This window comes from Opisthocomus hoazin, chromosome 25 (assembly GCF_030867145.1).
Source record: "Opisthocomus hoazin isolate bOpiHoa1 chromosome 25, bOpiHoa1.hap1, whole genome shotgun sequence".
In the NCBI taxonomy this organism is placed as follows: Eukaryota; Metazoa; Chordata; class Aves; order Opisthocomiformes; family Opisthocomidae; genus Opisthocomus; species Opisthocomus hoazin.
In genome coordinates, this window is record NC_134438.1 from 9,807,186 (window position 1) to 9,834,932 (window position 27,747).

Genomic DNA, 27,747 nt, shown 5'->3' on the forward strand with positions numbered 1-27,747 from the left:
TTTCAGTCTTGGGAGGAGAAGGAAATTAAGCCAAAACTGTTTGTTAAAAAACCATATTGCTGAATGAATATCACTCAGAAGCGAAGAACTCCATCCGCAAATTCCGTCCGATCCCACCCACCTTGTCACTCCCGAGCTTCAGCCTCCCAGTGACCCAGTACCCTCGGCAGGGCTTATTTTTTTTTAAACAAGTTATACAACATCCTTGGAAGTCCTTAAAAGAGCCTCTGCTTTTGTTTTTTCCTGCAAATTTGTTCTAGCACTTCTCAGCTCGGCCCAAGACAAGTTGCGGTCACTTCCAAGTCGGAAAATTTATTTGGTGGAACCTACGGAACCGATTTGCCCCTGTCACACAATTTATGCCTTGAAAAGCCAAGTTACGCAAGCACTTGTACCAGCACCTTATTATATCCCAGCGGACAAGCAGAGGGGCTCCTGCCTCTTTCTTCCAGTGAACTCCGGAGTGCTTGCCCCCGCTCTTTGGTTGCTACGAGATTCTAAAGACAGTCGAAACCTGTGGCCACCAAAGGGGCCTTTGCCACAGTTCCTGCTCCGTCAGGCCCCTGTCTGCCAGCCCGGCCAAGCACACCGCACTCCGCTGATCAGAGACGGGCTCAGCGCTGCAGTTAACCCCTTGCGAGCTGCGGAGGAAACTTTCTAACAACTGGGAGAGCAATCGCCCGCAGGGAGCCCTTTGCTGCTGCTCCATCTCTCGCCAAACAGATGACTGGCTGTGGACGTTTTTCATCTGGCCCTTCCGGCTTCTGCACCACAACAGATGATGCCTCCGTAAAGTTAAATTGATTGAGAAAAACAGAGGTGGAGACACCAAAGGTCAGAACTTTTGGAAGGTTTAGGGCCAACGCAGAAGCATTTCTCATTCCAGGGTGCACCCTGAACAGCTCTTACTCCCAATTTGCTTACTCCCGATTTTGAGAACAGCTTTTCTCCCCTGTAAGTACATAAGCAGCATCTTTGGAAAGCGCTAAATGCACAAAAAACCTGACTCGGAAAAACCCTGAAGGAAAGCCAGCCCTCGCGCAGCAGTCTGACCATGGCGAGCACTCTCGCCTTTCTGGCTGCCTCACGTCTCCCAGAGTAGTGGCTGAACGAAGGAAGGGATTCGGGCATCTTCGCTCGTCCTTGTGCCCCACCCTCAGCATCAACGCTTCATAAAATGAACAGAGCAGAAGAAATGCTTGGGGCCTGCAGTGGTACCGGCCCAGTTCCCAGCCATGGACACCGGCAAACCAGCGCTCTCCTGTGCCCCCCTGAATTTTGACAAAGCAGGCATCTACTGCACCGGCACCGTCACCCCTCAGCAATGCCTCGCACGACCGAGGTACTTAGGGTATCACCCCCAGCTGCCCCCCGAATCCCACAGAAGAACCAGCAGCAGGAGCGAAACCCCGAGCCAGGTTTGCTGCTGGGACCTCACCGCGCTCCGGCACCCCAGCAGAGCTGCGGCACCCCGGCCACCCAGCCCCTCTCCCCACCCAGGAGGGCAGGAGCTCCCACGTTTAGCGTCAGCACGGATTTAAAACCTGTGAGATGGCAATTCTTAAGCCTAAGAAAAATTTAGCCAGCTAGGAAACTTACAGGCACGCTCGCTTTTCCTCCCCACCCCACCTCTTCGCACTTCCATTAGAAATGAAGAGGAAATTCGCAGGCTTTTTTTTTGTTTAAATAACATTACAGGCTGTGACACAAACCAGCAACGGCAGGAAATATGATCAGGAGGGCAGCGCTCCATCCTCTGCTCCTGTCACTGTGACTTTTTGGGGACTTGGCAAATGAATGAGCAGAGGAGACAGCCCGCGTGTTTTATGGAGTTGAACTGTAACACCCCTGTTAGGCAGCCAACGCGCCATTTCTCTGCTCCGACACCCATAAATCCACCCGGCCGCGGGGAACAACGCTCTTCGCAGAGCTGGCTACACGCGAACCCCTCGTGTTCGGCTACCGGGGCGAGCAACCGGCCCGCCGTGGGCTGCGGCACTCGCTGCCGTGTTCGTGATGTTCTCCGAGCGGCGGGGAACGGCCCGTCTCCGTAACGCGACTCGGGAGGTTGAGCCCCGCTACCCACACACCTGGGTTCATCCCAGCACCCGCTTTTCTGACACCCCAGCACCCCGAGAGCCTCAGCTTCCCACTCCTGCGAAGGGGGAACGGTCGCTTTAGGCTATAAAGAAAATCTTGACAAGACAAACTCAAAGCCCAGAAAGCAAACAAAAAGAACTCAAAGCCTCTGCTTTAAGTATTCTAATTCATCTCAAAACCCCGGAGCTCACACTCACTTTTTGGAAGCTCATTCCCAGGTTAACAAACCAAAGCGGCGTTGAGCACGAACACCGAGGGAAACCCCCGCACGCCTCCAGATTCCCGTCCTCCTCTCGCCGGACGGCTCCGATGACACGGAACCGCTACGGAAGAAAAACTACAGATAAATCTCTCCGGGAGGCATTTGTTCCCAGGCTCAGTGAGCCTGGAAATAACACCAGGAACTCGCTCCGCGCTGAGTCAGGGTCTGACGGCGGCTCCGGGACCAGCGGCGCTGGATCCGCTTCCTTCCCGGCGCGCGTCACGGGCGGCAGGGCGACCGCCCAGCGCTGCCCCGGAGCTTTCCTGTTTTCCCCAGCGCCATGCGGCTTCCCGAGACGCGGCACAGGGAACCGGGGCTCCGGGCCCTGACGCTGAGCCGCTGCGGGGATCAGCGCTGCCGGTTTTCAAGTTCTGCGAAGAGCCAGCCAGGAGCTGAGAGCAAAACAAGCCGTTTGCTTTACCCTGCCCTGCCACACGCAGGGAACGGCCTCTCCACCGACCATCACCCCCTCATCCAACCACCCCTTCACTGGGACGTAACCGAGGGCCAGTAAATCCCCTCTCCAGCCGGGGTAAGAGTTGCCTGTGCATCCCAAGGGCTTCCCGCACGCATCCCGCACTCCCACTGCCGAGCCCCGTGCCCGAGCCGTGGCCACAGCCGGCGGGAGCCGCTGGTCCAGCCCTCGGGGAGCCCTCCCGGCCCCTCCAAGCCACCGCAGAGAGGCAGAGCCCAGCTCCACGCTCAGCCCCTCCTGCTCACGGGGAATTTTGCTGCTGGAACCGTCCCCACAGCTCCGCTAGCGCGGAATCACCACAGAACGCACCTCCCCTCGCTCCCCACCACGGCTCCGGCGTTGCGTGGCACTGGTGCCCACCAGCAGAGCCCACGCCGCTCCCGGGAGCAGCTCCTCGGCGAAGGCTGCTCCGACACCCCCAAACCATGCTCGGGAGGAGGCTCGGCTGCGACGGCAGCCGGGAAGGAGCCTGCCCATCCGTCCAGCTCCCGCACCGAGCCCCCGCCGCGCTTGCAGCCCAGCCCCGAGCCCCCTCCCCAGCGGCACAGCCCCGTTAATGAGCCCCAGAAAGGAGCAGCGCGGCGGGAGGAGGCGAGGTGAGAGGTCAGTGTAATATTTACTCAGACGTCACCTTTCACTTTTATGAAGCGGGGAAGCGGTGCCGGAGCAGGAAAAGGGCTGCGAGGGACGTTCCTGCCTGGGAAGCCGCTGTCACATCCAGCACAACACGCGGCCGGCTCCAGAGAGGCTCCGGCGAGCGGGGAGCTCTGCTTCGCACCCCCAGACCCCAAAAAACACCCAGGGCTGGAGACGGGCTCCAGGCTCTTCCCACCCTCGCTGCCACCCACCCCAGCAGAGGGGCAAAGGGAAGGGCTGGGGTAGGCAGGATCTCCGAGGAGCAGCGACCCTCTCCAGGTCTCCTGGGCTTCAGGAGATGCCCAGCCAGCCAGGAGCCCGTCACACAACGGGGCTGTCCCTCCACCCCGCGATGTGAAGGGACCCACAGGAGGCCAGGCCAGGCTGCCGCGGTGCCAGGCAGGGAGGAGAGCCCTCGCTGCTGCCCTGGCACAGCCACGGCCCTGGCTCGCTATCGCCCTGCCTTTTGAGAGGATCTGGAGTTTTCTTACAGCGTGACCCTGATGCCTTTTATCTCCTGCTCTGAAGGTAATTTTAGCCCAGGCAAAGCAGGATTAAATTTTCATAATATGATACATTTATCTTGCTTTTCTTCCCCCCCCGTCACCACCTCCCAGTTCAATTTCACCCAAACAGAAGCAGCGATTACGGTGAGAAACACGAGACGGGCTCCATCCGATAACGGAGGGGAGGGCACCTCTTGCCCAGCCCCCCGCCACGCAGCACCCAGCACCCCGGTCCCCGGCCTCAGGCTGACAGCATCGCTCAGGCCCCCCGAGAGGCGCAGATGGATCACCACGCAGACTCCAGACCCAGCAGAGAACACGCAGCAGATCAGGTACATCGCTGACATATGTTGCACCCACGTGTTTGGTAAACTTGCGCTTTCCCGGTGAAGCCCTGCTAGAGCAGCCCCCCCCCCACCCACGCAGCTCCCAGGGCTTGGGCTGGGACCACAGCGGGCAGAGCAGCCGCAAGCCACGGGTTGCTGGACATGGAGCAGGGAGAGGCAGCCACAGCCAGCCCGCCTCAGCCAGGAATTTCTAAAAAGCACCAAAATCCTCCTGCCTTCCATCCACAAGTTCAGTGAAGCACAGAGTCAGACCGGCAGCACCCGTAACCCGTGTTCCCCCCCCGAGGGCCCGGGGTTCTGACACCAGCCAGAGGCTGCATCTCAGCGCAGCTTTGCCAGTTTCTGGATTTATGTTCATTTTCCAGTCGGGCTCCGCCAGCCTGATCCGGAGGATCCCCTCTAGTGGGATGAGGAGGAATTTCAAGCCCACATCCCACTCCCATCTCCTCCCGAGCTCTCTCTGCGCCAGCCACCAGCCAGCCCCTGCCCAGGGTGGGCTGCAGCACGGAGCCTGCTCACGAATTACTCGCCCCACGTTGCCAGAGCTGTTTGGGGCAAAGTCAAAACCAGGCTGGAAAGGCAGATGCCAGGGAGGCGGCGCAGATGGGAAGGACCAGAGGAGGGAGGAAGACGACAGCAGACATCAAGGATAAATCCCTTTCTTCATGGCAGCCAAGGGGGGACGACTTCCACCAGCAGAACATCTACCTTTGGTAACAGCGTGCCACCCGGACCACGCGTCTGGGTGCTCGCTGCTGAACGCGGGCTGGAGGCATCGTGGCCACCCCGCAACCAGCGGCACGCGGGGACCCAGCCCGAGGCACCGGCCAGCTGCGCTCGCAGCCCGTCTCCCTCGCTGGCAATAAACCATGCAGTAAATATCTGTATTTTCACTGCAGAGAAAGAATCTGAACGCCAGCCCCGGGCAGCCGCGTCTGCCGCCCAAGGACAGCACGCTGCCCTCAATTCTGCTTTTGTTCCCGCTTTGCTTTTCATCCCGGAGGCTCCCTCTGCACCACTCTCGCAGACAAAGAGCTCGTGGCCTCCTCGGACCAAAACGCCTGGAAGCCTCGCGCAGCCGAGCCGTGCCCCTGCCCGGGGAGGGAAGGTGGGCACCCAGGTAGCGGGGCCGAGGAGGGTGCGCAGGATGCTCTCGGTGGTACAGACGCGATGGCTTAGCCCCGGGAAGAACCTGGCAGCACCTTTCCCCCCTTGGCTCCCCCTCGCCCCCCCCTCCGCTGTTGTGGCGGTGGCCCCCTCGCCAAGCTGGTTAAGAGATTAACACTCTAAAAACCACATTTACTCTAATTAGCCATGAAATCTTTGTAACTAAGTGAAAAAATGTTTCCCTTGAGGGATTTTTGTCCATTCATCACTGTTTGAATTGCCAGGGAGAAGCAGGGGGGGGGTAAGAGAGAAACCCCCTCGGATCTGGTGAATTAATAGCGGCACGTCCCGGGGGAGCAGCGGGCGCCTGCGAAGCCCGGGCACCTCCAAGGGGGCTTTTCAGCGGCCGCCGAGGGGACGCTCCCAAGTGACGTGGAGTGACCAGACTGCAACACAGCGCTCCGCTCCCCGAGCCAGCCGGGCAGCTCGGCCAGCGCCGCGCTCCTCCCGCCCCGTCCCTTCGCAGCGCCGGCCGGACAGACGGACACCGTGCCCGCGGACACCCGGGGGGGACGGGGCTCTGCTGCAAGCACCCCCAGGCACTACTTTACTGGCAAAAACATTTCAGAGTTAGGTGGGAGGGGGGGCAGAGAATCTTGCCACAACTTAGGCCCATAAATATTTCATATCGCTGGAATAAGAACGATTATTTTCCTGCCAGCACTTTTCTTGTGTATTTTAAATGTGTCACCGCCTTCTACTTTCTCCCCCGTTTGTGTTTCTTGTAACAGGTCCATGAAATAAAGATTAGCTGAATAATCACGAGTGTTTAGAAAAGCGAAGGGGCCTGTCTCAGGAGCACTGCGTGCCCAGGTTCAGGTTTTTTGGTTTTTTTCCCCTTTTTAAGGATGCCAAACGCGGGGGGGGGGGAGTGCCATTTCCACACGCTGCAAGAGACGGGCTGGGGCGGGAGCGGGCGCCCGGGCGTGCAGGGACGAGGCGAGCAGAGCGCGCACGCTTCCCCGTCAGAAATGACAGCCTCGACGCCACGCGGAAGAGGGGGGCTCTCCCCCCCATTACATATTTATCACTCAAACTGCAGAGGGGCCAATTAAAACAGCTTGATCACTGCCGCGTCCGGGCAGAGCGGGGATGCTGGGCGCAGGGGGACGCGAGGAGCAGCTGCAGGCTTTCACAGAATGGTCGGGGTTGGCAGGGACCTCTGGGGGTCACCCAGTCCAACCCTCCTGCCGAAGCAGGGTCACCTACAGGAGGTTGTAGAGGACCTCATCCAGGCAGGTCTTGAATATCTCCAGAGAAGGAGGCTCCACAGCCTCCCTGGGCAGCCTGGGCCAGTGCTTTCCCGCTGGCCGCTCCTCGGAGCCACCCGAGCCCCCTCAGCTGCACCACGCAGCCCCGCTCCCGCAGCCAAGCGCGCCGTTGGCACCCGGCAGCAGGCACAGCTTTCCGCCCGCGTGCCCCACGCAGTTCCTGCACGTTAGCTTTTCCTTTCTTCCCTAGCGCAGCTCCTCACAGAAGCTGCCTACAGCAGGAGACGGTCTGCACCCACACCTGCCCTAGCTTCCGGGCAGTTATTTCAAGCCGTGCTCTAGACTCCCACTTTTAGCGCAACAGGAGTTCCCGAAGTAAGTTCTGGAAAGCCTTGCAGCAGTAGTTAAATTCGAGATCTCGGGGAAGATGCTGCAAATCACATGTTTCCCCGAGACACCGCAGGGTCTGCACAGCAAACTGCTCCAAATGTCATTTCCATTTAGCTGCTTTGCAAGCCAATTTGTCACATACTAATGCAATTTGCTGGAGAGAGCTAAAGAGCACGGGGCAGCAGCAGTCACCTCTTCTCCGGGCTCCCGCAGCCAGCCCGGATCCGCGTTCTCCCTTTCGCACCCGGCTGCAGGTCCCGCTGCCAAGAGGCAGGGGAAGCTCAGGGTTAACACGAGGAGAAAAAGCTGCTTCTATTGTATCGGGGGATTGTGTGCAGATCTTCTGCAGCATCTGTTACCTGTTTCCACCGCACAAACTTGTTATAAGCCGGGGGGAAACTCCACGATTAATTACACCCAACAACACTATAGAGACAACGAAGAGTAAATTGGGTTGCTTTATCTTCTTGCAACAAGCGCTGTGGCTATGGTTAGAGTTGAGAAAGACGACTGGTTTGCTAGATAAGCCACTTCACCACAGCAGTTGTACATCCACGTTACTCACTGATTGCACCAGGTTTCTTACATGAAAGCTATTTTATCTCTTTCCTCGCACCACCCCAAAATGTCACATTTAAGCTTTGAGGGTCCTCAGAGTGACAACAAATGGCAACAGGACAGCAATAAAGGGAAAAAGATGCATTTTGAAGGATCTAACACCTCTGTGTCAAAGAAAAAACGCTAAACATTTGTTCTGAAGATAGCACAGATTCCTTCCGAGGCATCTGTCTTTCAGCTGTGAAGTAGGTCATCTGGTTTAACTTTTAGACAACGTATCAACGAAGCCTTCCAGAGAAGCAGAGACAAAACCACCTCCCCAGGTCAGCCGAGCTCTGCTAAACACATCCCAGCCACCAGTGAAGCATCAAGTGCTCAGCAAACAACAGAGCAACCCTGTCAGCAATGGGTTTTTAGATCGTGGCACTCGGCGAACTTCACACCCTCCCACCTCCAAGCCAGTACCTCCAACCGCAGCTCACAGGTGTGCGGGTTCTTCTCCCCTCTACCACTTACTGTCCACCTCACTTAACGTTCACCTATTGACTCTCCGATTGCCCGCGAACGCAGATTCATTGAACGCCGTTCGCTTCCCCTCCAGGAAGGTGGAAGCATCGGCCAGCGCCGGGATGGAGACAAAGCCCGAGCTGCCCGACCGCGCCAGGTTACGGGGAGGTCACGGCAAGCGAGGACAGCGTGGCATCCCCAGTGCCCGCTGCTGGGACCCGCACGTGCCACCCGAGCGGCCGCGGGGCTGGAGAAGGCTTGGACCATCACACCGAAGCCTGGACATCCCCGCACAGGGGCATTTGCCGTCCCTCCCCTCACCGCCTCTCCAAAAGGGTCTTGTGGGGATGGAGGAAAGTCTTAATGGGGATTTTTTCCAAGATTCAGGGGTGTTTTCAAAAAAGTCCCTCCTCGCCAGCGGGAACTTCTTAGGGAACGAGCTTATTGCGGTGCACGGGCTGCTCCCGGCCGCAACCCACACCGGGATTCTGGAGCGAACCCACGCAGGTGTAAGGGGCACCCCCGCACGGGAGAGCGGCGGGAGGGGGGTGCGAGGGGTCTCTGCATCCCAGGAGACGGAGACGGGGATGTTTCTGCACCCCGGGATGCCGCGGCGCAGGGTCCCCGGCTGGCCCGCAGCCCCTGCTGCCCCCCGCGCCGGGCTCGGCTCGGGGGGACCAGCCCAGCCCCCCCTCCCCGGGCAGCCCCAGCCCCGCGGAGAGCAGCCCCCCGCCCGCCCCGCACAGCCCCAGCCCCGGGGGAAGCAGCCCCCCGCCCGCCCCGCACAGCCCCAGCCCCGGGGGGAGCAGCCCCCCGCCCGCCTCGGCCACTCACCAGACCCCGCGGCTCCGGGACCGCCCGTCTCCTCCGGCGCCGGCTCACGGCGGGGCAACCCGCACGGCCCCCCGCACCATGGGGACGCGGGGCCGCCCGCTCCTCCTCCTCCTCCTCGGCAGCCTCCCCGGCCGGCTCAGCCCCTCATCCCGCCGCAGCCCCGCTCCCTCCGCCCAGCCCGGGCGCGCTCCCCGCCGAGCCCCGCTCCCGGGCGCGCTCCCCGCCCGCCGCCCGCCCCCGCGCCGCCCCCGCCCCCCGCGCTTAACCCTTCCCCCGCCTCGGCAGCAGCGCGGGGAAACCCCGCAAAGGAGCCCCGGCGCAGAGCGGGGCCGGCCCGCCCGCCCCCTCTTAAGGGCTCCCTCACCTGTGTCCGCAGCTGCCCCGCATCGCTCGAGCTGCAGCTGCGGGGGGGGGGAGCAAGGGAGGGAGAGAGGGAGGGAATGGATGGATGGATGGATGGATGGATGGATGGACGGACGGACGGACGGACAGAGGCACCTGTTCCCATCTCGACACCCCCTGCACCCCGTGCCGGTGGGGAGGGCCACGCTCGGGCTCCCAGTTCCCCAGTTTCCCCATTCACAACACGGAGCTGGCAGCCCGGTTCTCTGCCCAGGCCACGTCACCTCCAGCCAAGCAAAAGCCGTGCGGTGCCACGGAGCCCCCGAAGCCACCGACTTTCGCACCTCCCGTCCTGCCAAAACCCCACCAGAGACCAACCAGGACCGGGAGCCTCGCGAGCGCCCGCAGCCGGGAACCAGGGCACCCCGCCGCGGGACGGAGCAGCCCACCACGGAGCCACCACCGGGCCTCTGCCGCGGGCCCAGCACAAGTGTTGGGTACCCACAGCGGGGAGCGTCGTCAGCCACCCCTGAGCCCCCGCCAGTGATCTCCATCAGCCTGCAAGGGCTCGGGAACGCCCGCAAACAGGGAGGCGAAGCCGGCCGCGGTGCCGCGGCAGGACAGCACGGCCACGCCGCTGCGAAAACCCAGCGGGACCGCGGTCCAGCCGAGCCTGGTCCAGCCGAGCCTGCCCTAGCAAGGGGGCACAGGAGCAATTCTGAGGAGCTCAGCTGGTAGAGGGAATTGGTAACGTGATGGATTGCTGTCCTCCATTTCTTGTCGCTGAGAATTTTTTAACAATTTATTCATTACATATTGGAATATTTGCGAGAGAAAAATATAGCCACCATCCTGGGCTTTTTCCACCGTGAACCTAAACAACTAAACCAACCCAACCTACCCTGGGAAAGCGTTGCATGGGGCAGTTCCCCTCCAGCCCCTCTCCCCTCTGCTGCTGGCATGGCTGCAGGAGCTCTGCCCCAGCTGATCTCACGGAGGGCTGGGCGCAGGTTAGCAGGACCCTGCAAGAGCCGTTTTGGGGGGGAAGACCCAGTCGCCGTCAGTTTTGCCGTTTGCCCCGTGCACAGGGCTCGGGAGCCCCCTGCGCGGGGGTCCGGCCGGGAACGCCTGTGCATCCCGCTGCGCAGCTCCGGATCCCGCACTGCCCCGCTCCCGGGAGGGCTGCACACCGGAGCCCCCAGTGCCCCCTCTCCGGGGAGAAAACGACGGGTTAGCCTGCCTGTGCTTCTCCCCATCCCCACCGCATTTACTGCACTTCAGAGAAGGATTTTCTTTCCCCTAGCGCCTGGACAGCCAGGGCGGAGCACGGACCTACCTCCCGACACCCCACGGCCAAGCGCCCAGCCCCGCTCCCACGGAAAGGGTCCCCTCGGCTCCGCGGGAAGCTCGAGAGCGGGGGTTTGACATGCTGGAAAGACACAGAGGCTGCAGCTCCTCAGCTCAGGAGAGGAAGCAGAAGACACTCAGTGGATGGCAGCATTGGCTCCTTCGCAAGCTCTTCCCTTTCGCTGCTCTGCCCGCGGTACCTCCCCTGTGCCGCGCGCTCCCAGCCACCGGCACCAGATCCTCCTGCCAACACCATCCCCGGCTGAACGCGCGCCCCGCCGACGCTACTGCTCCCTTCGCAGAAAGCCACGCAAGGCGGGTCAGGGCGACTCCAAAAGCGTTTCTCTCTTCTTTGCAGGGCTGTCTGCACCCTGTTTGTTATTCTGTTTATCATTCATCAGCGGTCAGTTACGTCCCTGCACGGAGAGCCTGTCCCCAGCTGAGCACAGGACCGCTCGGCTGGGGAGCAGCCTGAGACCTGCACAGCTGCTCGAGCACGGGGCCGTCCCGGCACGTGGGGAGCGAAACCACGCAGCTGGGGGTTCACCGGGCGTTGCTGAGGTGCTGGATGCGCTGCTGGGCTAACGACCTCTCTGTGGGCTTTAAGTATCAGCCAGCTCTGTGCCGAAACAACTGCTGGAGAGATCCTGTGAGCATTTGCGTTCACCTTTTCCTGAAGCGGGGATAAGCGTCAGTGCGGGAATCAGCGTCCGGAGCCGTAACAAAGAACGAACCTGCCTCAAATTCCAGCAAATACATACAGCGACAAATGTATAGCGATGCACATAACTTAAGCGTACAACACTGTGCCCAGACTCAAACTAAGCAGCCAGGAGTGCAAACACCAGTCCCTGCCCGACGCTCCCCATCGCCGTACGCAGCCGGGCGCCCGATGCCGGGGCACAGAAAGGGCCCGCGCTGGGATACGGCAGCGTGGGATCCACCTGCGTGCCAGCGGCCGTGTCCTCGGCAGCGGCGTCACCGACACAAGCACCTGCGGCTTCGCCGAAGCCGTGGGCAGCACCGGCGCGGGCACAGAGCCCTTGCACCCATCTCCCAGGGACCTCTGAGCCATGGCGTGAAGCAAACCAGGAGCTCAGCAACCACTGCCCAAGCCGGGTAGATCAGCTATAAAGCCATCTTTAAACTCTTGGCACACAACTTCTCGTCGCTGTTTCCTCCGCCACAGGGAGCGACGCCGAGCGCTCCTTTTCTGCAGGGCAGGACCCGGGCCGCAGATGACGGAGCAGTCTTTAAGCAGCGGGTGAAGCAAAGCATCAGTGAAAGATGGGGCTCTGTTTCTAGCCTGTGTATTCACGATTTCTCTCTGTCCTCATTTTTGATAAACTCCCTTGCTTCAGAGCGTGGGGGTCATGAATCTGTCTGAGCCGCGCGAAGCGACGAGCCTTTCAATCCTTCCAGCACCTGGCTCTTGATATTCTCCAAAAGTCCTGGATAACGTGGCTTTCTACATTGCCTCAGCGCTTCTCTCGGTGCCCACAGATGCATCAGGACCCGATGTCAGTATTTCCTCTGCATTTGCCATTCCTAGCGTAATAAAATCGATTCTGCTCTTCCTTAATTTCTAAAGCAGGAAAATGCCTTTTTTTTCCCCCCCCCCTTCCCTGTGTCCGTCTAGGACAAGCCGCAGAGCTCAGGAAAGCACAGTCCAGGCCTCTGGTCCCAGCCAGGGCTGCGTTAAAGCAGCTGCTGAGGCTGTGCGAGGGGAAGAGCACCATCTATAGGCACCATCATCTATAGGCACCGCAATCTACAGGCACCATCTATAGGCACCATCATCTATAGGCACCGCAATCTACAGGCACCATCTATAGGCACCATCATCTATAGGCACCGTCTATAGGCATGGACGCCCGGCTGCTCCCCAGCAGTCGATAGCACAGATGCCAGGGGCTGACAGCTTCTCGTTCCTCGCATCATATCTAGCCATGCAATATTCAGCAGAGCTAATAATTATTCAGCACTAATCACTACAATAGAAGAATCATAGGCAGTTATTTAGAAATGATTGTTTCCACTCCGTTATTACCTATGACAGTGAAAGGAAATATCAAATAGTCAAGCCCACATGTATATGGGAAGCTGAGTGAAAGATCAATGGGAATTTAACCAGCACTTTATGCTATTCTTCCTCTTTAGAAGAACCTTGTCAAGTAATTTTTTTGTTCTCCCTACTGTTCATAATACCTCCTCAGAAAATGAAACGGATTTTTTCTCTTCCTAACACACCTTATCCTTTCCCTTCCTCCAATTTTCTCATAAATGTGTGCTTCGGTTCCTGCCTCTGTATCCCCTGGTTCGAACTGAGCTGGAATTAACTCAGAAAGGTTTTTTTCTGTCTAAACCAAACTCTGTTTTCATTAAGTGCAAGGGCAGCAGAACAGAAAGTCTCAGCATCCTGGGTTACCCAGTGTCTTGTTACTGTCAAAAACACAATTGCCAACAATATCTCTGCTGAGGTTGTGTCAGAAATTCAAGGTGCAGACAATATGCCATTCTTAATCATCTTCCTCCAGCTAAGGACTGCTTCAGCTGAAATAAAGCAGAACATACAGGGAAGAGCACCAAAGGAACCCTGCAAAGATATCAGCAATACTCAGCGATATTAAAAAAACACCACACGGAAACATCGGTCATACTGGCCCATACCCAGAAGGTAACTGGGATGGCCTTTTCCTAGCGCTTCCTTTGGTTCTGCAGTGTGACCACCCAAGGTCTACACACTGTGCGGCTCCCATCTCTTGTTTTAAACAAATATTCTGCTGAATCCTTGCGTTGCACGCTCCTGGGGCTGCACAGCTCCCTCCAAATGCCAGGAGCACAGACAGGTTTTCCATCTTAGTCACATGCTAAGCGAAACCATCCAAAAAAAGGTCACCTGAAGAGGCTGTCAGCTCTCTGCGGCACTACGGTCTGACTCTGAAAGAGCTGTTTTCAAAAGCATCATCGAAGTGATCTGCGAGCCCATCGCCATCAGCAGAGCTGGACAGAGGCACCAGGACCGACGCTGTGCCCAGGAACGGGGAGCCGGGTCCTTCACCAGAGGTGAGCCGTGGGACTGGGCATCCATCCACCCCTTTCAGACACATTCCCCTCCCAGCTGCTGGCCCACGACCCAGCTGTGCCACCCTGGTCCCCAGAGCCACCCTTCCAGCTGCTGAAGTGATGCTCGGGGCCGGGAGCTGCTTTGCTGGAGCCTCGCAGGGCTGCTCCTCCACCCCCGGACCGTGACTGAGCGCGGTGAGCGATTACAGCCTATTGAGTCAATTATCGACCCTCTAACGAAGGAGTCTTCGCACCACCTTTGACATGAAACAGAAGACCAGCGCTACTCCGGCCTGTCACGTTGAGAATTTACAGCTTAATGATTTCCTAAGGGCCAAATCCTGTTGGCCATCGATCAGCAGCGTGTTCTCCAGCGAGGAAGGGACATTCCCCTGCTCATGGGTTACTCCTAAGCTTCATGCCAGCACCAGCTGCGCCTGGTCCGTCTCCAACTTCTTCAGTGGCTGGAGCAGATGCAGCAAATGAGATCGTGGGTCTTCCCGTCATCATTTTGTCTACGTTACTAATTACTAACGATGCAGTTACAAACAAACCCACTGGGCTTGAGGCGGCCTTCAAAGATTTCCCATCTGTGTTTGTTCTAGAAACGGGGAAAAGTCTTCCTCGCTCTGAACTCCACAGACACAGGCCAGGGCGCATCACCAGCGCTACTCCATGGTGTTGGTGACCAACATGGTCCCATTTCCCATCGCCTGCATCCCAGGCTGCCGTTGGTGAGCCCTCGGGGCAGCTTTCGGTATTCCCAGCCCCCAAGGAGACTTGCAGAAATCCTCAAAAGTGGCAGCAGGGCCCACTGCGACACAAATGTCCCGTTTTTAAGAGATGGGTATCCCAAGGGGAGGGCTTTTAACAGCAAGCTGTAACCACGGTTTGCCAAAATCTCTGCTCTGCGTTATCTGCATCTGAATTTCTCAGGACTGCTGGAGTTTGTCTGCAGAGCTCACGGAAGGGGTGTCTTGGGGGAGAAGCATCTATGCAACTGAGTTACTCGCTTTGTGAAGCCTGAAAGGTGGTCGCTGTGATTAACAAGCTGTTTTAGCAATAAATCTCCCCAGCACGCTCATTGCAGCATGTTCATTGGAAATCTTTAGTTCCTTCATCATAAAGAAATGAGTATTTCAGGCTCCCTCTCCTAATGAACATAAAACACGGAGCATATTGTCAAACACGCTGTGGCTCTGCCTTTCACTCTACAATATGCTTTTTAATTTTTCTGTAGGCAGTGTGTATTATGGACAACGCAAAGCTAAATTAAATGCAAAACTAAATTATTTTAAACCTTAATTTCATCTCTTCTTTCCCTCTTGTCTGAGGAGATTGAGATTTTTTGCCTGCATAATGGGTGGGAGGGAGGTGGAGCTGGAAATCCTTTGATTTGTGGGTCCGTGAGCGTTAATCTGCTGCTGCGAATTCTGCAAAGCATTTTGTCAGTGACTGAGGAATGCGGAGCCTGAAGTCTGCTTATCGTTTCGTACTCTTCTGAATATTTCTTTGGAGTTTTTTCAGGGGAGAGAGAGGAGGGAGATGTTCGTAGTCAAATGCAAACCCAAAAGTTCATAGAAACTCCTTTCTCTTCAGAGAGTTCCAAGTCAGAGAAAGGCAGGACAGGTACAGGTTCATTTTAAGCACTCCTCAGTCCTGATACAATCACGAAGAGTACAGACTGCCATGGGGAAAAAAGGTCTCTTCTGCCAGCGAGCAGGCAGCCCAGGTGCCAAGCGCGCAGGGGGGTCCCCTCTCCTGCCTCCCCCATCACATCTCCTCTGCCGAGAAGTCTGCCCTGAGTCCGAAAAGATGGGTCATACGGAGTGATTTATTTCATGTGTGTAAGTGATTATTGCAGCAAGGTCTTTGGTTTAATTGATGTATTGGATCATGTATGATAAGTGTATCCAGGGAGTTTTCACTTCACAGGCAGATATATAGAGAGGGACCTCCTCTGGTTCCTTTCTCTGCCTCAATACCCAGCAAGGGGCCCAGGAATATTGGGGGATTAATGTCACAACAGAGGGAAAAAGTCTGCCATTCAATCTATTTAAACATTTTATTTCACCAGTGCACCAATTAAACATTCCCTGTCTGAAGAGACCACGGATTAAAGCAATAGCAATGCTGAAAAAAATAATAATCTCTTTGGAGATCTGTCTATGGACGGATCTTTTCTCTCAAATGATCAAGGAAAATATATGAAATTGAAAAAAAAAAAGACCTCTTAGAAGTAAACTTTAGGGCTATGTGAATAATTTCTCCCTTCCTTGTCTGTGCTCCCTTTCATGAGCTTCTTTTACTTTCAGTGGCACCTTCTCCCTTGCAGCCCATTTGCATCGCCTTAATTAACGGGAGCGGGCAGCGACGGCAGCTCTGCGGACGGCTGCCGCTGCCCTCGGGGGGGTCCGGACGGGCACTGCAGATGCTGAGCCCCAGCGCTCACATCTGGGAGCAGGGGATGAAACCACGCTCGGCTCCAGTGTGGACTGTCCGAGCTCACGCTGGGATCAAACCTATGAGCACAAACCACGGAATTCCACTTCAGCTTACACCAAGACCGGGAGAAAACATCACGTTTCCTTCAGCCAGAGCCCCGAGAGCTCTCCCAGGCCGTCCCCGCCGAGCTCGTGCCGCCTTAGCAAGCTGGTCCGGTTGTAAGAAGTTTCCTTCTCACTAAAGCAGGACCAAAAGCACCACTTTTCTCTCCCAAAAGGCCACTCAAGGCGGAGGCGATGGCAGCTCCCCAGTGCCAGCCTGGTGGGCAGCGTACCCTGCCTGACTGGGATCAGCGATGAAGAATTGGGGAATGAAAAGACTCCAGCGCCCGTCCGAGCCCCGGTGCTCCTCCCACGCCGTGATGGACACCAGCAGCAAAGCCATGTGGTTTGCAAGCTGTGCACCTCCTGGGCAGCTATTGCAGCAAAGCAACTCACGATTTCAAATTGATAAGAACGGACTAGATTAAAAAAAAAAAGGAGACTAAGTGTATTATTTTTCCCAACCCCATCGTTGTGCCAAGACCTCCTTCCAACTCCTCTCTCTTTAGGTAAGTGGAAGGTTTAAATGAGAAAGTTTTCCTTGGAAAATACATATTGGCAGTGGACTTGAACCAGTTAAATATCACCAGCCCAGACAAAAGGAAAAGACTGTTTCTAATTACGAATGCTCGTACTTTTCTGTTCCATGATTTCTGAGGTTGCCTTGGCCAGAGGTTTAACTCAGGGAGAGGGGAAAAGGGGCAGGGGGCCACCAAATACACAGATTTGCCAATGTCAGCTCAACATCTCTGAATTCCTCAGCACCGCTGGCACCGCAGCATCCGCAGGCTCCACCTCCCTCGGCATTTTCAGGGCTTGAACCATTTCAAGTTACTCACACCCACCCCAAAACCAAGTCTCGGAGCCCGTGTCTCTCCGTGACGGGGTCGTTCCGCGCAAGCAGAGCCTCACCTCGCCTCCCCCACCTCGCATGGGCCATCCAGGAGCCCTCGCAGGCGGCACCGGCAGGTCTCCCCCCGGGTACGACCCTTCCCTCTCGCCGCTGAGGATGCGGAGAACAACAGGGCTCCTCCGCAGAGCTCCTTAGCCTAGAAGTAATGAAAACTCAATTTAAGTAAAACGATACTTGAGCAGACTACCTGTAGATCTGAATTATCTTCTTTTCAGATTTTTTTACCATTTGTTTCTTCTGCGGCATTGGACACCAAGCGGGAGGTGCTGGGTACCCATTCAGCAGTTACGGCACTTGCCATGAACAAGTAAGAATTTCACCAGAAGGTGAAAGAGGCTTCAGCAGGATCACCCCAACGTTCCATGGCGGAACCCCAGCTGGGTCTCTGTCCTGCACTGACACGCTCCGGGCTGTGTTCCATTACAAGGTATTTGTCAGTGAAAAGCAGCAGAGACTACAACACCGTCCCTCGCAGACAATAAAGAAACACAAGTCATTAACAAATCTAAACAAACATAACGAAACAGAGCCAGAAAAACTGAACGTGCTTAACACCAAAGAACAAAGGAAAGGGGAACCATTTGTTACCTAATAAAGGAACTGGAAAAGAAAGTATCTGACGGTAAGGGAGGACGATTTGCTCTCATGGGCCAGTGAACATCCAAATATCTACAAGCTGTTCGCAGCAGACTGGCTGCAGCTAGGCCATCATGCTATTGTACATGCTCTACAAAAGAAGGGAAACAACACTACCACAGAGAGGTACTTCAGAAATAGATCGTGGTCTATTCATTAAAACAGATTATTTTAGTGAAATCTATTTTTTTCCTCTCTCTATTGCCATGTTATCTTTTATGTTAATTTTGCATCGGTTTAAAGTTGAATTCCTTGATCTGCAACATCTTTAGCTTTAATTCTTTTCCCTTCTCCTCTTACCAGAGAAATGAATTCAAATCATTTGCATTTATTGCCGAGAACATACAGCCTCGTCTGTAGCCTTTAGTCTGACTGAATTGCTTTTCTGCTTCACGAGGCACACAGTGTAAGCTGGAGCATGGCCCCTCGCCACTCTGCTACGGCCAGAAATCATCTGCTCGGTGCTTCCACCTTTCTGTAGTATTTATCATATCGATCATAAAGAAAATAAATAAACTATATTATTGGAAGCAATGATCTGATGAACCTATGGACCAAATCAATCACTTGGCAGAGACTTAAAAAAAGGAGCAGCTTGCTCTCAACCATTTCCAACGTAATTTTTCCTTACAAACAGGTTTCTCATCAACCTAAGCACTCTAGAGAGAGAATGTGTCCTTCCACGAGACCTCCTCTGAAACTTGGTGTATTATAGATGGATGCTATGCCAAATCTAACTTCTTTAGAAGTATAGACTTCCATTTCTCTAATTAACTTCAAAATCTTCTTTAAAAACCACTGTATTCATTCCATGGATGCAGCTTAGAGACTCAAAATACTCAGAGGGAATCAGAGCACATGAAAACAGAGCTGGCCTCAGACTCAGTCTATGTGTTTAAATAAATTTGTACAGACTATGGATATAAATACAGAGAATTCGCACAGCTTGTATTAGATTATCATCTCCTGTGCTACAGGAACTGTATTCTTCCCGCACCCCTCTACGGCAAACGGTGACTGCTGGAGCCAGGGGGAGGAAACCGGAGACCCAGACTCAGACAATATGAAAACCGCCCTCAGCAAACACATCGTTACAGCACGAAGCTTGTTCCAAGCGGTTCCCTGCAGCTCTAGAGCCCCAAGTGCTCCATTTCTCCACCAAACCCCAGCTCCACAGTCTCTTCCCTGGAGAAACTGGCTCTGGATCAGAGAAGGTGAAAACCACTGGGGGAGATTTAAATGGATGGCTGGGGAACCTCGACGTGGTGGTGGATCCCCAACGAGAAAACCCTGCAAAGTGTGCGGCTCTGTGCCAGCACCGTCACTCCATGGCCTCCAGCAGATGTTACACTGCCTTGGCGGACGGAGCCAGGCCCGAGCACACACCCCAGCGCGTTGCAGCTACGGTCAGAACGGCGTGGCCACCGCGCTGCCGCGAGCCGGGACCCGCCGGCCGAGGCCGATCCCCTCCCGGTTCTTCCAGCAGCTTCACCAGCAGCAGCAGACGCTGCTGCAGTCAGATGGAAACAACACAAGGAACTTTCCACATGGCGTCTAGGCAAAGAGGAAAGAGAGGATCTGCTGGAGGCTGGCGGGGGACAGAGGGGGTCTCACTGCAGGAAGCGGACGCAGCCACCCCAGGTCAGGCCCACATACGCCACGGTCCCACAGCGCTTCGGGTGCCTACGAGGTCCCGGCTGTACCCCCCCCAGCCGAGAGCCGCTGTCTCCGTTTCGCTGACAAAGCAAAAGACTGAGGCGGGGAAGCGACAGCAGGAGGGGATGCAGACAGGAGGAAAAGCTGAAAGTCTTGGCAATACTCTCCTTGCATATTCTGTACTTGTAATCTGTCTAATGCCATGGGATTCGCATTTCTATAGCTTCCAAGTTGACATGTTTAGAAGTAGCATTCACAATACCTCTAGTGGCAATATCTTGGTTTTAATCCTTCCTTCCTATCTGTCCCTTCAAACTGGGAGGGTCAGCCAGTGAACCCTTCAGCGTCACCGAGACCCAAACCCTCTTCCCTGGTGTCCAACTCCCGCTGTGACCTCGCTTCTCTTCCTCTGCTCCTAGACTAAGAGTGCAGGAGAAGAATTCCACGAGAAGCCGGCATGACTGGGGAAAGACTCCAACCGATCGATCCCAGTCTCAGACGCACACAACCTCTGTAACTCAGCACCACGGAGACTGTGCACTTGTCGCCTGCCCTTGGGTTTCTTCCACCAGCGAGCCGCAGACAGACAGACTGCTCCCCCGTTTGTGGCTGCAGCCCTGTGCAGTACGCATAAATTAATCAAGCTTACCTCTCTTGGCAAGAAAGCCAATCAAGCTGGCTTTTCGAAGTATAACTGCTATAAACCCTGCATAAAAAGGGAAAAAAATCCAGCTGGGACATACACATAGGCTTTTTAACAGCTGTTTGTAAATATGGCTAATAATTCATCCTGTCAACATGCTCACTTTTCCATTACAAGGAAATATTCATAAATGATATTCCCAGTGCTGATGGATCCATTTCCTTAATGAAATACACACAGTTTACTTTACAAAGTTTAATTGCTTGAAGAGCGGTGTCAGGTTTCCTTCTTCGACCTGCGGTACTGAAATCCCTCCAGCTCTCGTGTACAACAAGTAAAGAAGTTAACGGAGCTTTTGCAGCAGTGGCTTAGTAGCTAAGCCCCCTTTAAGCAATAATCCCAGCAAATACAGATGGAAATGCAGGAATCTCCTGCCTTCCAGGAGCACAGATGTTAAGTAATACGAAATTCAGTCCCACTAATTGACTGAGCAGGGGATTTCTATAGCGAACGCCTACAGCGCTGAAGTCGAGACATTGATTATATTTCTTAGATATGAATGTCTGCAGCAGGACTGCGCAGGGAGAAATGCTGAGCTGGAAAAGGAACAAACTGGATGCGAAGTCATCCGGGACGTGCAGGGAGGGGGTGACGGCATCGCGCAGGGCTACGCGGGCTCAAGCGTCATCGCAGTGACACAAGTGCCACATTTCTGATGTTTGCCAGCGTTCACCTTTTATCCATTAAATCTCTGATAAACGGAAGGCTGAAATTACTGCAACTACAGGAGCGTCTCCGGAGCCTTGACTCTGCGTTAGCAGAGGAGAACCCCGCGTGTTCCCACCAGCAAGGTGCCTGAAGCCCAGCAGGATCTCGGACCTCGCAATGGGGCACGGCCCAGAGCTGGAGGCGTGTTTGAGCCAACCAACCCCCCTGCACAGGTCCTGACCGCTGCACGGCTCATTTCTGCTGGCGTTGCTGGCTGACAGGGTCCTGGGCGCGCGTGTCTTCCCGAAGGTGGAGATGGTAAGCCACGTGCACACTCTGCTGACGCTCTAATGTGATCCCAAACAAACGGACAGGCATTTAAATGAGAATCTGAAATAAATTGCTGAGCCAACAGCGGTGGTGTGATTTTGAGAGACATTTAAAAATGTTACTAAAAGCTAAACAAACTCATTTGAGCATGATCTCTCTCCTTCTGTGTGCTAATACGGAAAATGGAAAGCAGCCTGGAAAACACTGCCTGCTTTCATCTGCAGAGGGGAAGGTGAGCTGGACGCCAACACTTCAACACCATCACTCATTCCTAAGAGGAGTCTGAGCGCGCGGGCACATCCCCTGCGTGCCGCAGCAGCTTTACGTCACTGAAGTTTCTCCAGTTATATAAAATGAAGCTAAAGCCTTACTGCAGACTTAGTCCATGAGGTGTATGAGGGGAGCATGGGTACAACAGATTCCTCATTAAAATGAATTATTGTGCAACAAATCAAACCCCAGCCACAGCATTTCCTGGTCCTGCTCATGACCTGTTAGCTGGACATCTGGTAGGTTTTTAGATCACGCAGAGATTTTGCTCCATGAAGTTCCAACCACAGTCAGAAGAAAACGCGATTTTTCTCTTTTTCTGCATTTTTGTGAAGTATTGCTGTTTCACGATATTTCACACCAGAGATGACTACTGTCAGAATAGGTCCGAAGATGTGCTGAGATCTTGCAGGACAAAGAACAATACAGCAAGAGAAGTTGGTTCTGTCCTGCAAACTGCACGTTCCCCGTTTCCACCTCAGGTGGGCTCGGGCAGGGAGGAAATCTGAACGGCACATCCATGTTCCCCTCATCCTCCGCGTCGGGCAGGGTCCATCTCCTCGGCTCCAGGATCAGTGCAGTCTGCGTCGTGGTTCCCCTCCTGCAGCAAGACCTGGAGACCCTCACGGTACAGCGATAACCATGAAGCCCCTACGTAGCCACAGATTATTTTCAGTATTTAATCAATTTGTGTAAGACTGGCAGGGCTGTGAAAAGCCTCAGGGAAGCTCTTGGGCACACGAGTGGTTTTAGCACACTCCTCAGCTAAACACCAGGGTTAGCGACAGAGGCTGCCCAGCCACGTACCCACACTGCAAGTACAGGGGATGCTCCCGGTCCAGCAAGTCAACATCCACAGGCTGGGACCACCACGTCCCAGCTGCCGGGGTCCTCCTCCTGCCCCTGCCAGCATGGTCCTGGGGCACGTTCCCCGCGCCCGGCGGAGCAGCAGCTCCCTCCGAGCCCTGCACGGACCCTGCCGAGGGGGGCTGTGCCCCCGATGACGTCCAGCCACGTCAGCCCCCTGCTCAGCACCGCCTGTGTCGTCGGGGTCCGGCCCTCTCGCAAGAGGAGGGAGGAGATGGAGGGGATGGAGGAGCATCCCTGAAGGGGTCGGCAACAGGAGGGGAAAAGCTTGAAGCCTCCGCAGGAAAAAAGGCCAGAGGACTGTGTATTAACCAGCAGAGCCCTTGTAGCAGGGAATAGAGGTCTGTTTGTTTTTACTTCTGTCTGACTCCAGCAAAGCAGAAGCTGATCATCTGTGATAGAGCCAGGATTTGAACAAGATCTCAGACAATAAAAAGGGCAAGGCAGAAGACCCTGCAGGAGGAAGACTGATGCGGTGTTATTCCCAGATGCCCCAACGGAGGCATTCTCTGCTGCTTCAGATGTTAAGGTCAGAGGAGGACAGATAACCGAATCCCCTTTTAAACCTCCTAAGGTGAGTGACCCTCGTGTAGTCTCTCTCTGAAGGGGACAGACTGTTTTTCTACGAGCCCTCACAGAAGTACACAGCAGAAGCAAGGCTTCATCCTTTTGAAAAATCAAGCTGCAAAGGCTGGCTCTGCTCAGGTTTCCAAAAAGGGGGTGTGGAATCTTCCCAGGACCTGGCTTCCAGCCCACCACAGCAAGGCTGGCTGCGAAGCAAGGTGCTGCTCGCAGCACTCCCGTCCCGCAGCCCAGACGCTCTGGCTACAGCCTGGAGTAAGGGATCCAGCTCACATATTTTTGAAAAAGAAGTGCTGTTTGACACAACCAGCACAGGAGGCAACCTTGGCTGAAAGAACCGAGCAATCGTCCGCCACCGACTGCAGCAACAGATGCCGGTGGCTTGCAATGGTTTGTACAACCCGGCGCGGGAGCTCCTGCCTGCCAGCACCCGCATCCGTGCGGATCCGGGAGGCAGCCGGAGAGGAAGGAGCCACCCGTGGGGATTTTTGGGGTGGCCATCTCGGAGAGCCATCTGCAGCCGGCTGAGCGTGGGCACGGGGCAGTGCCGAGCCCGATGGGCTGCTCGGCTTTGGTGTTGGGCTGCTGAGCTGCCAGCGAGCTGCCCAGCACGACGGGGCTCGGCACGACGGGGCTTGGCACAGCTCTCCAGGCCGTCTCACAAGCACTCAGGGTTGTGCTAGGGCTGAAGGCTTGGTTGGTTTGGGAAGAAAAGCAACCTACTTCCCTTTTGCCCTGCTCTTACCCTTTTGCCCCATTACTCTATGCTAAAGGGACACCAGCCTGCAGAAATAAGGCACATCTGGTCATTTACAGAGCAGCAGGGAAAAAACCATCCGCAAGTGCTCTCCAGTTTGGGCTCCAGATCATCGTACAACGCAGCCATGAAGATCAACACATACTATATCATCAACTAGATGATCTGTAAGGTCCCTTCCAATCCTTACCATTCTATGATTCTAATGCTTGACTGGGTGAGAGGACCTGACAAGATGGATTTTCAGGCCAGAAAGTGTCTCTGTTAGCATAAACTCTGCCAGCTCTGTGCGACAAGGTCCTGTGCAGCCTGCTCTGGGTGACCCTGCTTTGGCAGGGGGTTGGACTGGGTGATCCCCAGAGGTCCCTTCCAACCCCAAACATTCTGTGATTCCATGACCCTCGGAGCCCCTCCTCACACTGAGCAGGGCAGCAGGAGCTCGCCCAGCCCGCAGCATCCCCACCCCCAAGAGCCAGGCTCCAACAGCCCACGGGCTCCCCATCTGCCCTGGAGCACAGCGTCTCAGCTCAGCTCCGCGTGAAAAACAGGCACTCAGGCTCCGATCCGACCTTCAGACTCATCCTGAGGCAAAAGACAATGGGCTGGAATAACAGAGACTGATCATTTTTGCCTTCATTAGGTGAGCACCTAAAGCTTCGTTAGGTTTACACAGCGAACTGACGAAGCCCTCCAAGTGTCTGAATACTTTTGTCGATCTGTCCCCAAATATCTGACTCTGCTGTAGGCAAATGCTGCAATTTCCCAAGGAACCTTTTCATCCATTTTTTATATGGCTCACTTTCTTCAAAGGCCGACTGGGGCTGGATGTGAGAAGGGAAACCAATATTTCACTTTCATTCTGTTGCATTTTAATGCTGAAGTTTGGCACCTGGCTGAATGCTGCCCCAGTTTGCCAGGGACAACATCAGCAGTCAGTGGGTGAGTGAGATTGCAGTCATTAGTGAAGAAGAGGACAGAATCTGGTTAACTATATTAAAGACTATTCAATTTTTTGCCTTTTTAGTTTAAAATCAGGCTTACTGTCTGATCCCTCCCATACCATCAAGTAGTTGTCCCGTTTGAAGAAGGCAGGTGGTTAATTAACAGCTATTTTGTTTTATCAAATAATACTCATGAAGGAAGAATGAACAGATCACTGAACTGTTTAGAACGGTGGTCCCTAACATTTACATAATTTAGCTTAATTTCCATGGACTTTAGCAGGGCTGGCAGATGACTGGTCTCCACCAGGAAAGGGTTGCTCTATGGGAAAAAGAGGATCATGCTGGGAGGAGGTTTTACCGTTTTGGCTCTGGTTCTGTATAAATTATTGTTCAGCCTGAGCAAGTCTCGCCTTGGTGGCACGACACCGTATCAAGAGGCAGGCGTGGCGAGCAGACTACCCCAGCCGAGGTTACCGCAGCGGCGACTTGGCAAGCTGCGGACACGCCGTCCTGCTCAGCACACCGGCTGCGCCCCGGGTCCGGGCTACAACACGCCCACGGCCTGGCCCCCGACACCCCAGCCACGCCGGCCTCACAGCAAACACAACGCCGAGCGACCCGTGGGTGCTGCAGCTCTGCCGCCTTCGGGAGCGTCTGCGCCGACGCGGGACCTGTCCCCGCAGGAGCAAACCCGGGAGCAGCCGGAGCTGCTGGGGCCAGGCTGCAGGAGCACGGCTGCTGCTGCCAGGGAAGCGCTGGGTTTGGTGGAACCTCACCAGTAAAAGTTCAACCCCAAGAGGACACGGGAGATAATCACGGTTTTGGCCAATCTGCAATTGTTTTTCCCCTAATATAGTTTTATTAATTTCACGCAGACTTTCAGTTGTGGTCAGTGTGTCAGTCTGGGAGGGTATCTTCTCGCAGACAAGCTATTTCATCAGTAGAAAAAAATGGGCTTTGTTTCTGGCTTGTGTAACAGTTCAGATTAATGTCCTACCTCTTCGGTTCAGGAACCTCAATTCAAACCCTGTCCTCTTAAACTTGACCAAGAAGGAATCCGGTCTGGTCCCTGCACAGAAATTAGTATGTTCAGTCTACGTTGTTAAAAATTAATTTTACCTGATGGCTCCTCAAAGCTAAGTGAAAGTCAGCCAGGAGCTGTGCAGAGCCCTCCTCCCCGTCTCTGCCCTCCTCTGCTCTCACGTTTCTTTTCTCATCTTCATCACTTCTCACTCCTGTCCATTTCTTTCAAAACGTTTTGAATTTAATGAGACCCATAAACAGATACAAATGAAGGTGAAGAAAGGAAAGCTTAGTCTGTTATCTGCTAAGTACAGTCTGTGCGAGATATTTGAGATAAACGAACCGAGCAGGGTGTATCTACAGAGCTCATCACATCGCAATTAACTCCGCAACAGGGCTACACCCCGTGCGGGTTCTCACAGGGGGCTTTTCTTTGTGGCACAAATTTGTCACCTCCTTCCTCCCTCACAAAGAGCCTCACAGACTTCAACTCTGAGCAAAACAAATCCTACTTGACCTGAGTGCTGTTTTTACCTTTGTGCAGGATTTATTCCTCCTGCCTTTCTGATCAGCATCACCACAGGCTCCAAGCACGCGGCGGCGAATCCGAGTTCTTGTTTTTTATTGCTGCCTCCCTCCCTGACATCTGACTTACGATGGGGCGAGAGTGACTTCTCCATTCTCATCCTCAGCTTGTTCTCTTGTAAAATGAATTCTAATTAATAAATGTCAGTATGTCAACTTGAGTTCCTCAGATGGAAAGCAGTAAAGATCTACAAGGTGTCATTACTTTAGAATTAGTTTCAGAGACATCATTTCTTTAACTTTGTCACTGTCTATCCCTCCGCCAATCCATCTCTACGCAATTTTACATCATGATCATTTACCAAAATATCCTACAGGCTGTTATATTTTAAGCCTTTTCCATTTTTCTTTGTGGTTGCTCTGATTTAGGATGTGGACTCTCGGGAAAGACAGATTTGCCCGGCAGCGAACGGACTCGCTGTCGGCAGGAGGTTGTCGTCTTTAACCCTGCACGGGCCACAGCAAGATACAGTCCCACGCAACCAGAGACCACACAGCGATTGTTGTTTTCATCAAAATTCTGATCTATAATTCATCTTAAAATGCTTTCCCTCCTATCGCTCCCCTCACGCATTCCTCCAAGAACACTACAGCATGTATATTTAATTGGGCAACGGGAGCAGAGGGCTCACGGTCAAGGTGAAGAGATTTAAAGAACAGATGACAAGCAAATGGAAGCACAGGTAGCGCTCCCACCCACTGCCCAGACTCGCCCAAACCAAAGCAACAGCACGGGAAATCCTCACGCTACGGCAAAGAAACACGGCGAAATCACGGCGAAAGTTGCCACGTCAAGCAGGAAAATCGCAGCAGTCGGAGCCCGCTCCCGTCTACCGGCGGCCGCAGCGCTGGCTCCCAGCCTCCCTTGCTACTGTTTTCCCCGCTTTTGAACATGGCCTTCTGTTTTTTCTTTATTTTTTTTAATAAAATGGGTTTAGGAAAAGAAATAAAAACATTATAGGAAGTTTAGTACCTAGAGAAGCTGCTCATGCATGCATTCATGTATTTAAAAAGACTATGATCTATTGACTGCAAAGTGGCAGATCTTTTAGCAAAAACCCACCCAACTCTCCCCAGCACTCTCTCTGCCCCCACCTACTCTGAAATCCCTTTGAGTTCATGCTGAGATTCAAAATACTCTTTTTTTTTTTCTTTTTTTTTTTTTTTTTTTTTTAAAGTGACACCCTCTAGTCCCAACTGTTTCTTGGGAATGGCAAATTTCTGCAAAACCTTTAAATTCCATTTCCTGCCCCCCAAATCCCTGAGCCCCCTGCAAGGCACGACAGGGCTTCGCGTTCGCAGCTCCGCGGGAGCCAACGCGCCTGCGAGCAGACCTGGAGAGCAGCGCGGGGATTCGGAGCAGACGGGAAGCCGTGCTGCCCGGGGCTCCCGGCATTCGGGAGAGCGATATCGCAGCGCACGGCCCTTCGCAGAGCACCCCGACGCCCAGGGGTGAAGCTGGGAGCTCCCCAAACCCCTCACACTCTGCACTGGGTCCCAGCCACCCCGACGGGACCCAGCAGCCCTCTCTTCCCTTCC

At 54.6% G+C, this 27,747-nt stretch overlaps 1 protein-coding gene across 6 annotated transcripts in view; it reads right to left on the reverse strand.

Annotated features, from left to right (window-relative positions):
* PLXNA2 (plexin A2) overlaps positions 1-27,747 on the reverse strand; it is a 347,075-nt gene that overhangs the window by 164,891 nt on the left and 154,437 nt on the right. For 2 of the 6 annotated variants that reach the window (XM_075443250.1, XM_075443257.1), the window contains exon 1: positions 8,994-9,161. The exons of 1 other annotated variant lie outside the window; for it this stretch is intronic. The gene's annotated coding sequence lies outside the window, so the exon portion shown is untranslated. Of the gene's footprint in view, positions 1-2,297; positions 2,559-8,993; positions 9,162-9,357; positions 9,378-17,206; positions 17,227-27,747 lie in introns of those variants that run through there. 3 more of the 6 variants (XM_075443256.1, XM_075443254.1, XM_075443251.1) reach the window with 3 other exon arrangements.